This window comes from Schistocerca americana, chromosome 3 (assembly GCF_021461395.2).
Source record: "Schistocerca americana isolate TAMUIC-IGC-003095 chromosome 3, iqSchAmer2.1, whole genome shotgun sequence".
Taxonomy (NCBI): domain Eukaryota; kingdom Metazoa; phylum Arthropoda; class Insecta; order Orthoptera; family Acrididae; genus Schistocerca; species Schistocerca americana.
The window spans coordinates 168,592,334-168,607,428 of record NC_060121.1 but is presented as its reverse complement, the minus strand read 5'-3'; positions in this window follow the sequence as shown (position 1 = coordinate 168,607,428).

Sequence of the window (15,095 nt, the reverse complement as noted above, 5' to 3'; positions counted from 1 at the left end):
CAGTGTGTATGGAGGATAGCAGAGGACAGTGGCAAGCAAGAACCGATGGCGGGCAGCACACGTAGCAGTGCCGGAGCGACTTGGAGGTTAGTATTATCCTTCACGGTTCACTTGTCTTTGTCGAGCCAACTCGCCACATCCTGTAGGGAATGAGCAGGGGCGAGTTTGTGCTGCAATAGACTCGCAGGGAACTCCGCAGCTGCAGCGGCACAGGGACTTGGTGGTACCACAGAGCCTGTTAGGGTACCCTTCAGGCAACTAACTGTGTGCATACAAGAGTCTTCAACATCTCAGCTACGAGTTCTGGGCAGAAATTGACGTCATATAAAAGGCTGAACTGGAACCGAATTAAAGTGACGCTGTTGGGCCTATCTGACATTAGGAAACAAAGTGCAACTCATTCTGAAATTGGTGTTCAGCATCTAGACTTCTCATTATTAATGATATCGGTAGCGAATGTTCGACAGAAACTAAAGTTACATCAGACGTGCCTCAGGACAGCAAATTATGGCCCTTAATAATACCACTATATATGAATCATACGCGTCATGGGATCAGCAGCAATCTAAGTTAGTTCGCTGATTGTTCGCTGCAGGCACTTAGACAAATTCGAGTGTTCGTATAATCATCTAGGTTGTCGTTTTAGCTGCACAGTAGTCGCGAAGGAAATAGAGAGGAGAGAATAGTGGAAACGATAGTAGTGCACGATAATCTCTTATCACACCCTTTTGGAGAAGGAGTATATTTGTGAATGGGTGAGGGGATTATTTCAAGAAATGGCAGGATGGTGTGATATTTTTTCTTAGTGGCAGATGCCAATATTTGTTGAGTAACTCGACATCTTTTTTCAATCATCGGTATTCTGAATGGTTCGATATTGCAGTCAAGAAATATTCTCCAGCACCAACCTCTTAGACTAGCATCTGCATCCTACGTCCTGCTGGATGCACTTCAATGACTGTCTCCCCCTGTAGTTTTTAAACCCGATAGCTCCCCTTATACTTCGGAAATTATACTCTGGTGTTTTAACACATGTCCTGTTAACCTTTCCCTCTTTTTTGTCAATGATGTCCATAAGTTCCTCCTCTCTTCGCAGCTTCTGTGGGGAACCCCCTCATTTCCGACGTTATCAGACCAGCTAATTTTTAACATCTCTCTACAGCACCGCAGTTCAGATGATTCGATATTTTCCATTTCGGCTATTCCAAAGTCCAAGATTCACTAACATAAAATGCTGTGCACTGGACGTAATCCTCAGAAATATGATCCTCAGATTAAGGCCTGTATCTGGTAGTACTAGATCTCTTTTGGCCAAAAACGTCTCCTTTCCTAGAGTTAGCCTGCTTTTTATGTCCTTTTGGCTTTGACTGTTGTGTATGACTTTGCTTCGAAGGTAATTCCTTAAACTTGTCTGCATCGTGACCAGTAATATTAATAATAGGTTTATCGTTAATGTCATTCCTGTTACGAATCATTACTTTTAACTTTTCGCGGTTTCAATACTAAGTTTATATTCTGTATTCATTAGACTGTTCATTCTATCCAACAGATCTGTAGTTCTTAATAGGAACTGAAGATCGCAATTCTACCATTGATATCCATTAGCCTTTAATTTTAATCATATTGTTGAACCATTATTTAACCTCTTCATTTGTTTCTTCGATGTGTAGATTGATCTATAGATGTCTTACATCCTTTTAAAACCGACATTTCGTTCTTGCCCATTTTGCGTTTATAGAGTATGCCTCCTCCTCCTGTGGTTTATGAACAGTGTATTCGCCATTACTAGGTGAAATTTCTTTCAGAATTCAATTGTTCTTTCTCCTTTCCCAGAAATATTTCGAATCCCATATTCTACTATTACCCTCCCATCCATTTCTTCCCCTACTATTTCGGGCCAGTCTTCGATGATTGTTACACTAACGTCTGCCTGACTGAGCGAGGTGGTGCAGTGGTTAGCACACTCTACTTCCATTCGGGAGGACGACGGTTCAAATCCGCGTCCGGCCATCCTGATATAGTTTCCCGCGATTTCCCTATATCTCTTCAGGCAAATGTCTGGATGGTTTCTTTGAAAGGGCACAGCCAATTTCCTTCCCCGTCCTTCCCTAATCCGATGGGAACGATGGCGTCGCTGTTTGGTCCCCTCCCCTAACCAACCAACGAGCCAAGCAACGAACCTCTGCCGGTACGTCCAGAATTACTTGTTCGACATAGTCATAAGCTGTCCCTAACTCTTCCGTTTCCGCCTGTGACGTCGGCACTTATAACTGAACTGTTTTTGTTGGTTAGTAGCCTTTTGGCCCTTCCGTGTTGCACATGTACGAGGGTTGTCCAGAAAGTAATTCCCGATCGGTCGCGAAATGGAAACCACAGTGCAAACCAGAAACGTTTTATTTGCAGCTGTTGAGTACACCTTCGACCTACTTTTCTACATAGTCGCGACTCCATCTTCCAATTTAGTCGTAGTGATGTATCAACTTGCCAATATCCTCGTTATAGAAAATAGCCGCCTGCGCTTTTGGCCAGTTATCTGCACTGGTCTGCAACTCGTTGTCTGTGGCAAAATTTTGTCTTCATAGAAAGCGGTTCTTGTGAGCAGAGATGAGACTCACAGGTCTTCATTGCCCCTGCAGTGTGCGGCCGAGAATCGGCATGAAGAAGGAACTTCGCGACTGTTGTGTTATGGTGGCAGCATGACACAGGCGAAATCTCTAACCAGGCTTTCATATCTGGCGGGAGACGCTATTCCCTACGCATATTTACGAGCTCACTGTTCATTCAAAACCGAAAAGAGAGACGCGACACGATCTACGGGCATACTATAGACACTACCCAACACATCTGTGCGAAGCTTTACCGAATTTTCCCAGTGATTGGAACTTACTTTCTGAACCACCCTCGTATAACAAGAACATTACGTAATTACGATACCAAAACGCAGCTAAGTCAGATCATTTTATTCATTGCAACAGGCATATTTCGACCAAAAGCCATCGTCAGATTATCTGTAATTAAATGGTGCGCAATTGGAAAACATTATCGTAATTTTTTATATACTTCACATATGTTTCACATACACATACATCATGGTTCTGTTGCTGTCTCTTATTTTTAATGGTATTATAATCTTGGAGTAATAAACTTGGTGCACTACAAATGGCTTGTTACGTGACATAATTGACAGATTGTCTTCCTTTTCCATACAGCGGGTGTGTTCAACCATTTTAGGCTTAAGATCTAATACACGCAATTTTTGTCCCATTTTGGGATATACTAATTCAAACACTCATTACGATTTAAGCACAAAACAACTCCGTAGCCAAAATAACCATATTATTTACACAAAATATGTTAAAGATAATTTTCTCTCGATCAAAATTTGTGGTCATACTACTCAGTTTTCCAGATATTGAAGACGTGAAAAAATTTAAATAGGTACCTTCATCACTATTGAAGTGCAATGTGAATGTGACTAGAACCTCCCTCCGGGTATAGTGTGCTCCTGGTGCAAGTCTTTTTACTGTACGCCACTTCGATGACTTGCGTAATGACTCATAAATATGGAAGAAAGTTTAGTGGCATACTTCTTAAGTAATAGAACCCAGTACGTTGTCCTGGATAGTGAGTGTTCATCGGAGGTGAGGGTATCATCTGGTGTGCCCCAAGGAAGTGTGGTAGGTCCGCTGTTGTTTTCAGTCTACATACATGATCTTTTGAATAGGGTGGATAGCAATGTGCAGCTGTTTGCTCATGAGGCTGTGGTGTACGGGAAGGTGTCGCCGTTGAGTGACTGTAGGAGAATACAAGATGACTTGGACAGGATTTATGACTGGTGTAGAGAATGGCAGCTAACTCTAAATATAAATAAATGTAAATTAATGCAGATGAATAGGAAAAAGAATCCCGTAATGTTTGAATATTCCATTAGTAGTGCAGCGCTTGACACAGTCACGTCGATTAAATATTTGGGCGTAACATTGCAGAGCGAATTGAAGTGGGACAAGCATGTAATGGCAGTTGTGGGGAAGGCGGATAGTCGTCTTCGGTTCATTGGTAGAATTTTGGGAAGATGTGCTTCATCTGTAAAGGAGACCGCTTATAAAACACTAATACGACCTATTCTTGAGTAGTGCTCGAACGTTTGGTATCCCTATCAGGTCAAATTGAGGGAGGACATAGAAACAATTCAGAGGTGGGCTGCTAGGTTTGTTACTGATAGGTCTGATCATCACACGAGTGTTACGGAAATGCTTCAGGAACTCTGGTGGGAGTCTCTGGAGGAATGGACGCGTTCTTTTCGTGAATCGCTACTGAGGAAATTTAGAGAACCAGCATTTGAGACTGACTGCAGTACAATTTTACTTCCGCCAACTTATATGACGCGGAAAGACCACAAAGATAAGATATGCGAGATTAGGGCTCGTACAGAGGCATATAGGCAGTCATTTTTCCCTCGTTCTGTTTGGGAGTGGAACAGGGAGAGAAGATGCTAGTAGTGGTACGAGGTACCCTCCGCCACGTACCGTGTGGTGGATTGCGGAGTGTGTATGTAGATGTAGATGTAGATACTCGTCACTGCGTGTCATTACAAGTTTATTGTAATCTCGTGAATAATTCGTCAGAGCCAGTCTTACGTAGTGTGAAAGACGAGGATCATTCAGTTTATTTCTACACATAGATTTCATTACATTCATCGTTAAAAACCCTACTTCCGATTGATACGTTGATCCAAAAAACGATAAAACATACTATGCCACCTTCACAATTTTAGGTTACGTTTTTCCTTTTACTAATTTCCAAAAATTAACTTCATTTGATTCTGAATTTAAGAGAACAGATTCCGTTGCCTTGAAATGTGAAAATTGGTTTTCAAACTCCGTCTTCAACGCTATCAGCTTGGTAGTATACTTCTTTGCATCTTCTTGATCCAACGACGTTTGCTGATCAGACGGTTCAGACTGTATCTGAGGAAAGTGTTTGCATTTAATCGTAGTTCGCGAGTAGTTACTTCACTCGCAAAGGAAAGACTGTTGCTTGGTGCAAGCGTTAAAGGCGGTGAAATGCAGGTGGATACGAAAGACTTGAAGACAACGTTGTCAGATTTACCGCTTGCAAATAATGTGCAAAACCCTCTTTGTCAACTAGCTGCTATTTTACAATGGCTACTCATTGAAACCTTTTTCGGACAAACGTTCTAGAAGATCGACTCATAAGGGCAGGGCTATCGACCTGTCGAACGGGATCAACGGATTGAGCAATCATACGTTAGAGAAATATGTTGTTGTTCTCTTCAGTCCTGAGACTGGTTTGATGCAGCTCTCCATGCTACTCCATCTTGTGCAAGCTTCTTCATCTCCCAGTACTTACTGCAACCTACTTCCTTCTGAATCTGCTTAGTGTATTCATCTCTTGGTCTCCCTCTGCGATTATTACCCTCCACGCTGCCCTCCAATGCTAATTTTGTGATCCCTTGATGCCTCAGAACATGTCCTACCAACCAGTCCCTTCTTCTTGTCACGATGTGCCACAAACACCTCTTCTCCCCAATTCTATTCAATACCTCCTCATTATATATGTGATCTACCCATCTAATCTTCAGCAATCTTCTGTAGGACCACATTTCGAAAGCTTCTATTCTCTTCTTGTCCAAACTAGTTATCGTCCATGTTTCACTTCCATACATGGCTACATTCCATACAAATACTTTTAGAAAAAACTTCCTGACACTTAAATCTGTACTCGATGGTAACAAATTTCTCTTCTTCAGAAACGCTTTCCTTGCCATTGCCAGTCTACATTTGATATTCTCTCTACTTTGACCATCATCAGTTATTTTGCTCCGAAAATAGCAAAACTCCTTTACTACTCTAAGTGTCTAATTTCCTGATCTAATTCCCTCAGCATCACCCGACTTAATTCGACTACATTCCATTATCCTCGTTTTGCTTTTGTTGATGTTCATCTTATATCCTCCTTTCAAGACTCTGTCCATTTCGTTCAACTGCTCTTCCAAGTCCTTTGCTGTCTCTGACAGAATTACAATGTTATCAGCGAACCTCAGTGTTTTTATTTCTTCTCCATGGACTCTAATACCTACTCCGAATTTTTCTTTTGTTTCCTTTATTGCTTGCTCAATATACAGATTGAATAACACCGGGGAGAGACTACAACCCTGTCTCACTCCCTTCCCAATCGCTGCTTCCCTTTCATGTCCCTCGACTCTTATAACTGCCATCTGGTTTCTGTACAAATTGTAAATAGCATTTGGCGCCCTGTATTTTACCCCTGCCACCTTTAGAATTTGAAAGAGAGTATTCCAGTCAACATTGTCAAAAGCTTTCTCTAAGTCTACAGATGCTAGAAATGTAGGTTTGCCTTTCCTTAATCTGTTTTCTAAGATAAGTTGTAAAGTCAGTATTGCCTCACATGTTCCAACATTTCTGCGGAATCCAAACTGATCTTCGCCAAGGTCGGCTGTGACTTATTAATCTGATAGTTCGGTAATATTCACATCTGTCAACACCTGATTTCTTTGCGATTGGAATTATTATATTCTTCTTGAAGTCTGAGGGTATTTCTCTTGTCTCATACATCTTGCTCACCAGGTGGTAGAGTTTTATCAGGACTGGCTCTCTCAAGGCCATCAGTAGTTCCAATGGATTGTTGTCTACTCCCGGGGCCTTGTTTCGACTCAGGTCTTTCAGTGCTCTGTCAGACTCTTCACGCAGTATCGTATCTCCCATTTCATCTTCATCTAAATCCTCTTCCATTTCCATAAAATTGTCCTCAAGTACATCGCCCTTGTATAGACCCTCTGTATACTCCTTCCACCTTTCTGCTTTCCTTTCTATGCTTAGAAATGGGTTTCCATCTGAGCTCTTGATATTCATACAAGTGGTTCTCTTTTCTCCAAAGGTCTCTTCAATTATCCTGTAGGCAGTATCCAATTTACCCCTAGTCAGATAAGCCTCTACTTCCTTACATTTGTCCTCCAGCCATCCCTGCTTAGCCATTTTGCACTTCCTATCGATCTCATTTTTGAGACGTTTGTATTCCATTTTGACTGCTTCATTTACTGCGTTTTTATATTTTCTCCTTTCATCAATTAAATTCAATATTTCTTCTGTTACCCAAGGATTTCTACTAGCCCTCGTCATTTTACCTACTTGATCCTCTGCTGCCTTCACTACTTCATCCATCAGAGCTACTCATTCTTCTTCTACTGTTTTTATATCCCCCATTCCTGTCAATTGTTCCCTTATGCGCTCCCTGAAACTCTGTAAAACCTCTGGTTCTTTCATTTTGTTCAGGTTCCATCTCCTTAAATTCCCACCTTTTTGCTGTTTCTTCAGTTTTAATCTACAGTTCATAACCAATAGATTGTGGTCAGTGTCCACATCTGCCCGTGGAAATGTCTTACAATTTAAAACCCGGTACCTAATTCTCTGTCTTACCATTATATAATCTATGTGATACCTTCTAGTATCCCCAGGATTCTTCCATGTATACAACCTTCTTTTATGATTCCTGAACCAAGTGTTAGCTATGATTAAGTTATGATCTGTGCAAAATTCCACCAGACGGCTTCCTGTTTCATTTCTCTCCCCCAATCAATATTCACCCACTATGTTTCCTTCTCTCCCATTTCCTACTCTCGAGTTCCAATCACCCATGACTATTAATGTAATAATTAAAAGAAAAACTTATTTCACAGAGGTAGCAGCGCTATTGTATGGTTATAATAAGTTTTGTTTAATATTCAGTAATTACAGTGACCTCTGCTAGTGTTCTCCTTGGTGGTGTTGTGCAGTCTCTATTTGTTACGTAATTTAGTATCTCTATCCGTTTTCTTAATCAAAAATTTCAGTAAAGTTTTGGATGTTCAATTTAGCACGCTCTTTGCATCGAATTTTATGTATGACTGGGTTCCAGTAAACGGGTAGTTTCGTTTTACCCGATTCAGTTTGTGAACTAAGGTTTTGTCATGTTTGGTAAGTGAATCTTATATTTGCATTTTTTAGTAGCTAGCTGATTTTATTAGATATGTTTCCCTGGTACGTAACTGATTTGTATGTCAATGCCTGTTTGATTGATGTTTCTTTTGCAAGTGTATAGCACCATTTAGAGGTTTGGAATGTTTGTTGTAAAGCTGAGTGACTCTTTGTGGATTATAGCTATTTGGCTGTGCTAGGTACTGAGGTTTTCTATTTCTTTCCTTTAAAACACATCTTTGTACAGAAATAAATTAAAATTACGCAGTATGTAGCATATAAAAATGATTACGATCCAGAAATAGTCACTGAACTATACAGCAAACATACCAAACTTCTAAAAGTTACTGCACACTTGCAAGAGAATCACCAGTCAAACAGAAATTCACCTTCATGCTAACTACATACCTAGGAAAGATATCAAATAAAATTATCTAGATACTAAGAAATACAAATGTAAGATTCATTTACCAAACACGACAAAATCTTAGTTCAAAAACTGAGTCAGGTAAAGCGAAATCACCAATTTACTAGAAGCCAGGCGTATAAAAAATCATTGCAAAGACTTCGGTAATTTCTACGTTTGTCGGACGGGTAAAACTTCGGTACTAGACACCGCGATCACATTATATACACCGTCAGCAATCCACCTACCGCTTCTCCACCACATAAAAACAGGAAAATAGACAGCAGAAAATTTGTAACAAGCTATCAAGTCATTGTAATTGTACACGGGAGATCCAAAGGACCACTAATGAACATTTTGGGAAGAGACATAAAGCCCAAAAGAAACCATATTGAATTCAAATTATCAATCAAGAAAACGGATAGAGTTAAAAAACTACCAAACAGTCATAGATCACACAAGACCACCAAGGACACCACTTTATCACACTAATTACGGCATAATAAATAAAACTGACTGTAGCCATACTATATCGCTGGTACATCTGTGAAATGGACTGTCACATAGCTATTTTTCTAAAGAAAAGGAACTCAATCAGAAAATTATATCAGGTAATAGATCTGCATCCTCATGCCTTTGATCATTGCTGATTCTTCCACCTTTCAGAAGAAGTTTTCGACCCTGGGGAAAGAGAGTGCACTGAAGCTCCGTCCGGTCCTCCGACCTCTCTGGCAAGGTCGTTGGTAGAACGTAGGTGACTTCTTATGCCAGAAGTCTTCGTCACCAATGCTTACGGTTTCTATTCTTAAGCGATGGCAGGGATCGAACCCACCAGGACCCAGGTCGATTTGGTTACTAGTCAAAGGTACTATTACCCGAGAAAAGAACAGTCCATTTCGACATAGTGTATCCAAACAAGACACTACCACCTTACAGCATTTGTTGAAAATTTTGAGATTGTAGCCCATAATTCATGTAGTGCTCACTAATTTCAACAAACGGCCACCACCAACCATTACTACCTTGAGAATCGGAATGCACTTTCACATGTGATTGTTACAGTTAAACGAGAGAGACCTTGAGCATTAGAGTGGTGTTTCACGTGTGGTGGCTTCAGCTAAGCAACCCACACAAAATCACGTTGATACTGTAACCTCCAGATACGCGGTGGGATAGGAAAAAAATCACATGGAGGGGTGAGTCCTCAATTCCTGCATCATTTGCTCTTTGAATGGTCACATCTATTTACAGTGCACATCGTAGCACCAAATAAAATGCAATAATCACCCAAATATCTCTCAACATAAGAAGTTGTTAAATGAAGATAAGCCTTTTCAAATTTTAGCTGCAGATTGACATAATTAAACTTTGAATGCTTTCTACCCCAAGGAATCAGTACCAGCAATAAAAGATAAATTATAATAAAACACCCAGTCTTACATAGTTATTAAGTTAAGATTTTGTAATTTAGAATAAAGACCCAAGCATGGCAGGTCTGATAGATTTTCCTACATGCGTAGAACTGTTACAGTGACAGATTAAGCTCAAGCAGAAAACAGTTAGTTATACTTAAAAATAGAACGCTAAGGAGATGGCAATCGGAATGGAAACTATATTAAAATTTTCCTAAATACTCCAAGTATATGTATGCAAATATTTGAAGAGGTAAAGCAACTAACTCAAAATTTAGTCACAACACCGTTCACATGTATGCCTTTAGGCAGAATATTTATAAGTTAAAGGAAGTACCTCATAACCTTAAGAAGGGAAAGATATGCCTCAAACACAGGCGGAAGGCAAATGCAGGGGCACAACTTAAATCACGGGTAAAGTGTATAAACATATGATAATTAACGTCTCCCCGAATAACTTAGGTAAACTTTACACCAACATTGCACTCCCACGGGCCTACTTGAATCACAGAGACAGAAGAAGTACATGACTGATCTCACACCTCCAAAGGAATACTTAGTGGCTATGCATTACAAACAGTATTTCCTTCAATCAGAACTCCGGCTTAACAAGCATCTAGAACTTAATTTCGAAACACACATCTTAATAAAGGGAATTCTCCTTAAAATAATTAAAAGATAAAATTACAGCCCTAAATTTGTACAAGAAAACTCAAATTCAGTGAACAGGAATTCTGCCACGCGGCTCATGACCAAATTAATAAAACTGTGTAAAGAACGACAAATTCCTACACATGAGGCGAAATTAAAGTTTCTTTAGTAAACCAATGAATTTGAAAGTTCTGCACGGCTTTTGACGAAGCTAATGAAACTGAGTAAAGAACTTGTTTAAACGCTAAGGCTCAAACAACAGACTGCTATGCTCATGAGGCGAAAGTTAAGATTTGCTAGTGAATCACTGAATTTCAAAGTGCTATACAGCTTATGGCCTTGGTAATCTTCAGCAAATAAAAGTCTCAGTGACACACTTTATAGCTAACGCAGGGACAATCGCTAACTTCCACCACAAACTTCCACCAATGAAATAAATGCAAACGTACAACACGGTTGCGGTCAAGATTATTAACAAGAAATCAAAATTTTTCAGTGATCAGTAAGACACCAAGAGCAGAGGCACAGATATCAGAGCGCGAGCAATCCAGACCGTAAAATTTTCCAGTAATAGTCCTTGTATACGTCCAGATTAGCACGTCATGGATAAACAGGGAAGTGCAAATCTACTGAAGGCCGTAGGAGGATACTGCTAATACAGCACTGTTACTGCCACTACCCAAAAGAGTGATAAATCGATCTCAGCAAAACCTGAAATAACGGCCGAAGGAATCGCTGAGCGCGGAAACCCACGCGTAGTACCCTCACGCCCCTACTGACCGTTCTCACCTCACAACCCACCGCCTGCCTATTTCAAACTCTCTGAGGCAGCGATCATCTACAAAAACTGCACGTTAAATTCCCTCCACCTGGCAGGGTGCCAGTGGAGGAAGGCACGGGAAAGACAGAGAGAAATTGAATTCATATAGCTCGTCTGAAGATGCGAATCCGACCGAGTTTCTCATCTGAGTTTCATTGTGCGAAACACACTTAGCAGGTGAAACTTTACTCTAACTGAATTCGAACACAATAGAAGTCGCTGAAAACTCTCAGATTATCATGAGACAGTGGTAGTTTTCACTTTGAACCTGTCCAGATATGACAATTGTGTTCAGAGTTCATAGCTGCTTCAGGACTTGTAACTTCCAAATAAACATAAATGCTAGAGAAGTAGCCTTTTTCCCACGGCTTCACCTGCATACGCATTACATATACTGAACAAATCTCCATCTCCCCTTCTTTGGGTCCACCTCTTCCTCCCTTTGTCAAACTCATCTCACTACCTCTGCCTCTCTATTTCTTCCAGAATATTTTCTGTCTCTTCATCTCCTCTTCCCCCTCACTTTGCATATTTCCCCCATCGCTTCCCTCTTACCATATGCTCTACCCCCTATCTCCATTTCCACCTACCCTTCTTCCTTTTCTACTGGCCTACTATCCCTCTGCACATTCCACCTGCGTCATGTATCTCCCCCTTCTCCCCACTCTCTTTCCTTTCCCACCAACAGTATACTAATGTCAACCTGCCCTCAGTCATGCTCATCAGCACTGGTAGCATCTTTAGTGCAGGTAAATATAGCAGGCCGGCAATACTCCCACAGCACATCTATCATGCAGGGCAGACTACATGTTGGACCCAGGAAACTTTCTTGCCTGTGACATGTAGGATGTCCTGCAAAGCAGGTCAATTTGGCAGGCATACACGTATACACTCACACTCTGCTTTAATATACTTAACAGCCAGATATAAAAATATACGCTTCACAAAACGTAAAAAACATAGTAATATCGTGTGACTACGATATGAATGAGAGACAGCTGCAGTAAATCAATCCATTTAAATGTTTTGGCGTAACAATTTGTGAAGACATGAGCTTAAATGATCATATGGGCTCAACCATTGCTTGATTCTGAAGCCACACTTCAGTTCATTGGTTGGATACTGGGACTAACAAGTCCACAGTAGAAATTACTTACAAAAACTCATTGTACACAAATCAAAAAAAGTTTTGCATCACCTCGGCTCCGAGAGTTCCGGAACCTGTGCAGAAAATTTGAATAGAGATCCACATAAACATAATTTCCACCCTTTTTATTACTTAAGGAAACAGCACATTGCATGTTGTACCACCAAACAGAGAGACATTCAGAGGTGGTGGTCCAGAGTGCTGTACACACTGGTACCTCTAATACCCAGTATCGCGTCCTCTTGCATTGATGCATACCTGTATTCGTCGTGGCATGTGATTCACAAGTTCATCAAGGCACTTTTGGTCCTACTCCTCAAAGGCGATTCGGCGTAGATCCCTCAGAGTGGTTGGTGGGTCACATCGTCCACAAACAGCACTTTTCAGTCTATCCCAGGCATATTCGATAGGGTTCATGTCTGTAGAAGATGGTGGCCATTCTAGACCAGCGATGTCGTTATCCTGAAGGAAGTCATTCACAAGATGTGCAGGACGTCCTGTGGCAGCACGAAAAGCATTATACAACATGGTGGCATTACTGTCTGGATTCCTCTGAACCATAATCCGTAGGTAGCGGTCATCCAATGCAGTAGTAGCTCTAGGGCGGCTTGAGCGATGCATGTCATCGACAGTTCCTCCCTCTATGTGTATCTCCTCCACATCCGGACAACATCGCTTTGGTTCACTCCGAGACGCCTGGACACTTCCATTGTTGAGAGCCCTTCCTGGCACAAAATAACAATGCTGACGCGATCGAACCGCGACATTGACCGTGTAGGCATGGTTGAACAACACGAGCCGTGTACCTCCTTCCTGATGGAATGACTGGAACTGAACTGCTGTCTGATCCCCTCCGTCTAACGGGCGCTGCTCATGCATGGTTGTTTACATCTTTGGGCGGGCGCCGTTACATATCTGAAGAGTCAAAGCGACTGTGTCTGTGATACAATATTCAGAGTCAACGTCAATGTTTAGGAGTTCTGGGAACCGGGGTGATGCAAACCTCTTTTTGATGTGTGTTTGTTGCTCATTTGTGTGTGACTTATGCCTAACAGGTCTAACAGGGTTACAACATATAGAAAGGAGGGTAGCACCAGTAGAAATAGGTGTTTTGGCCACCACGATAGCACCAGGTAAATGCTCAAAAATCTGAACTGGTAGACGCTTAGAGAGAATCTCCCAAATTTGTGCTTTTTATATGTTCGCAGCGCAATAACTGAACTGTTAAATTTATGGAGTGCAGCAGCATTAGCTCTGTTTATTCTTCTTCTAAAGTTTCAGCTGTGTACCATTCGGCCATCTTCAGGCTGAGTCGGTAGACTGAAGTTACATTGCTCGTTCCGTCTTTTCAAACTACCGATACACAAGGGCCAGAGAATTGATCGTCGGAAAGGGTCATGCATAACTTGACTATGCGGCTAAGCAGTCGGTTCATGCTGGGACATCGATGTATCTGTATCAGCTCAAGCCTGTTATGCGGCTGCACTGCCAATATTCAAGAAATGTGCCTCCGTAGGGAACGAGAAGATTAATTACTGCATTCAGAGAGTCATTTAAGCATTTTTTTCCGCTGCTACGTACGCGAATGGGACGGGATGAAATCCTAGTAGCTAGTACAAAGCATCCTCTGCTGTGGGCTTCACATTGTTTTCGAGAGTTCGGTTTTTCGGTACAGATCCAGAGGTAAGTGTGAGGTGCACACAGCGGAGACACAAATAGTGGTAGTGCGCCGCCTCGGACTACGCACGCCGGGGTGCCAGTACTCCAGGCGCCGAGGCTGCCACCGCCCTACAATCGATATCCGGCCGCCACCACGGCGTGCCGTGATCTTGAACACGCGCGCCCGACCCCCACTCAAACTCCGAGCGGTGGCAATCTTAACGCAGCATCTCACACCCCGTCTCCTCCGCTGAACTGATTACAGTCAGCCAGAAGAACAGGCGTAATCGCGGATCCGCTGTGTAGTAACGTTACATTCAAGACTGCGTGGCTTCACATTTCTCTTTTTCTTATTTAGTTATTTATTTATTTATTTTCAAATTCATCAGGCTTTCGACTGGCTTGATGCTGCCATCAGTGTTGTGTTATCGTCCGCTAATCTTTTCTTCTTTATCTAACTACCACGGACAAGTGACTGGTAATCTGTATTTCTTGAAGTTTTCCCGGGAATTCGTCATTTTTTGGGACTGCATCCGAATGTTATTAACTCGTGCATCGATATAGTCTCAAGCTGAGTCCCTTCTAAGATTTTTAACGCACTTTAGATCGTTGACGCTTGCTTGAAAGATAATATACAGCCCGCAGCTCGTGGCCGTGCGGTAGCGTTCTCGCTTCCCACGCCCGGGTTCCCGGGTTCGATTCCCGGCGGGGTCAGGGATTTTCTCTGCCTCGTGATGGCTGGGTGTTGTGTGATGTCCTTAGGTTAGTTAGGTTTAAGTAGTTCTAAGTTCTAGGGGACTGATGACCATAGATGTTAAGTCCCATAGTGCTCAGAGCCATTTGAACCATTTGATAATATACACTCGCCTTCTAAAGCCCAACAAATCTGCAGTGACTGAACATTTTTTTTCCACTGGATTTCGGGAAAGTTAAGATACTGGCCACAGGCTCATCTTGCTAGAATTCATTGGTCAAGGAAGCTGTTGGAATACTATTAGCAGACCAC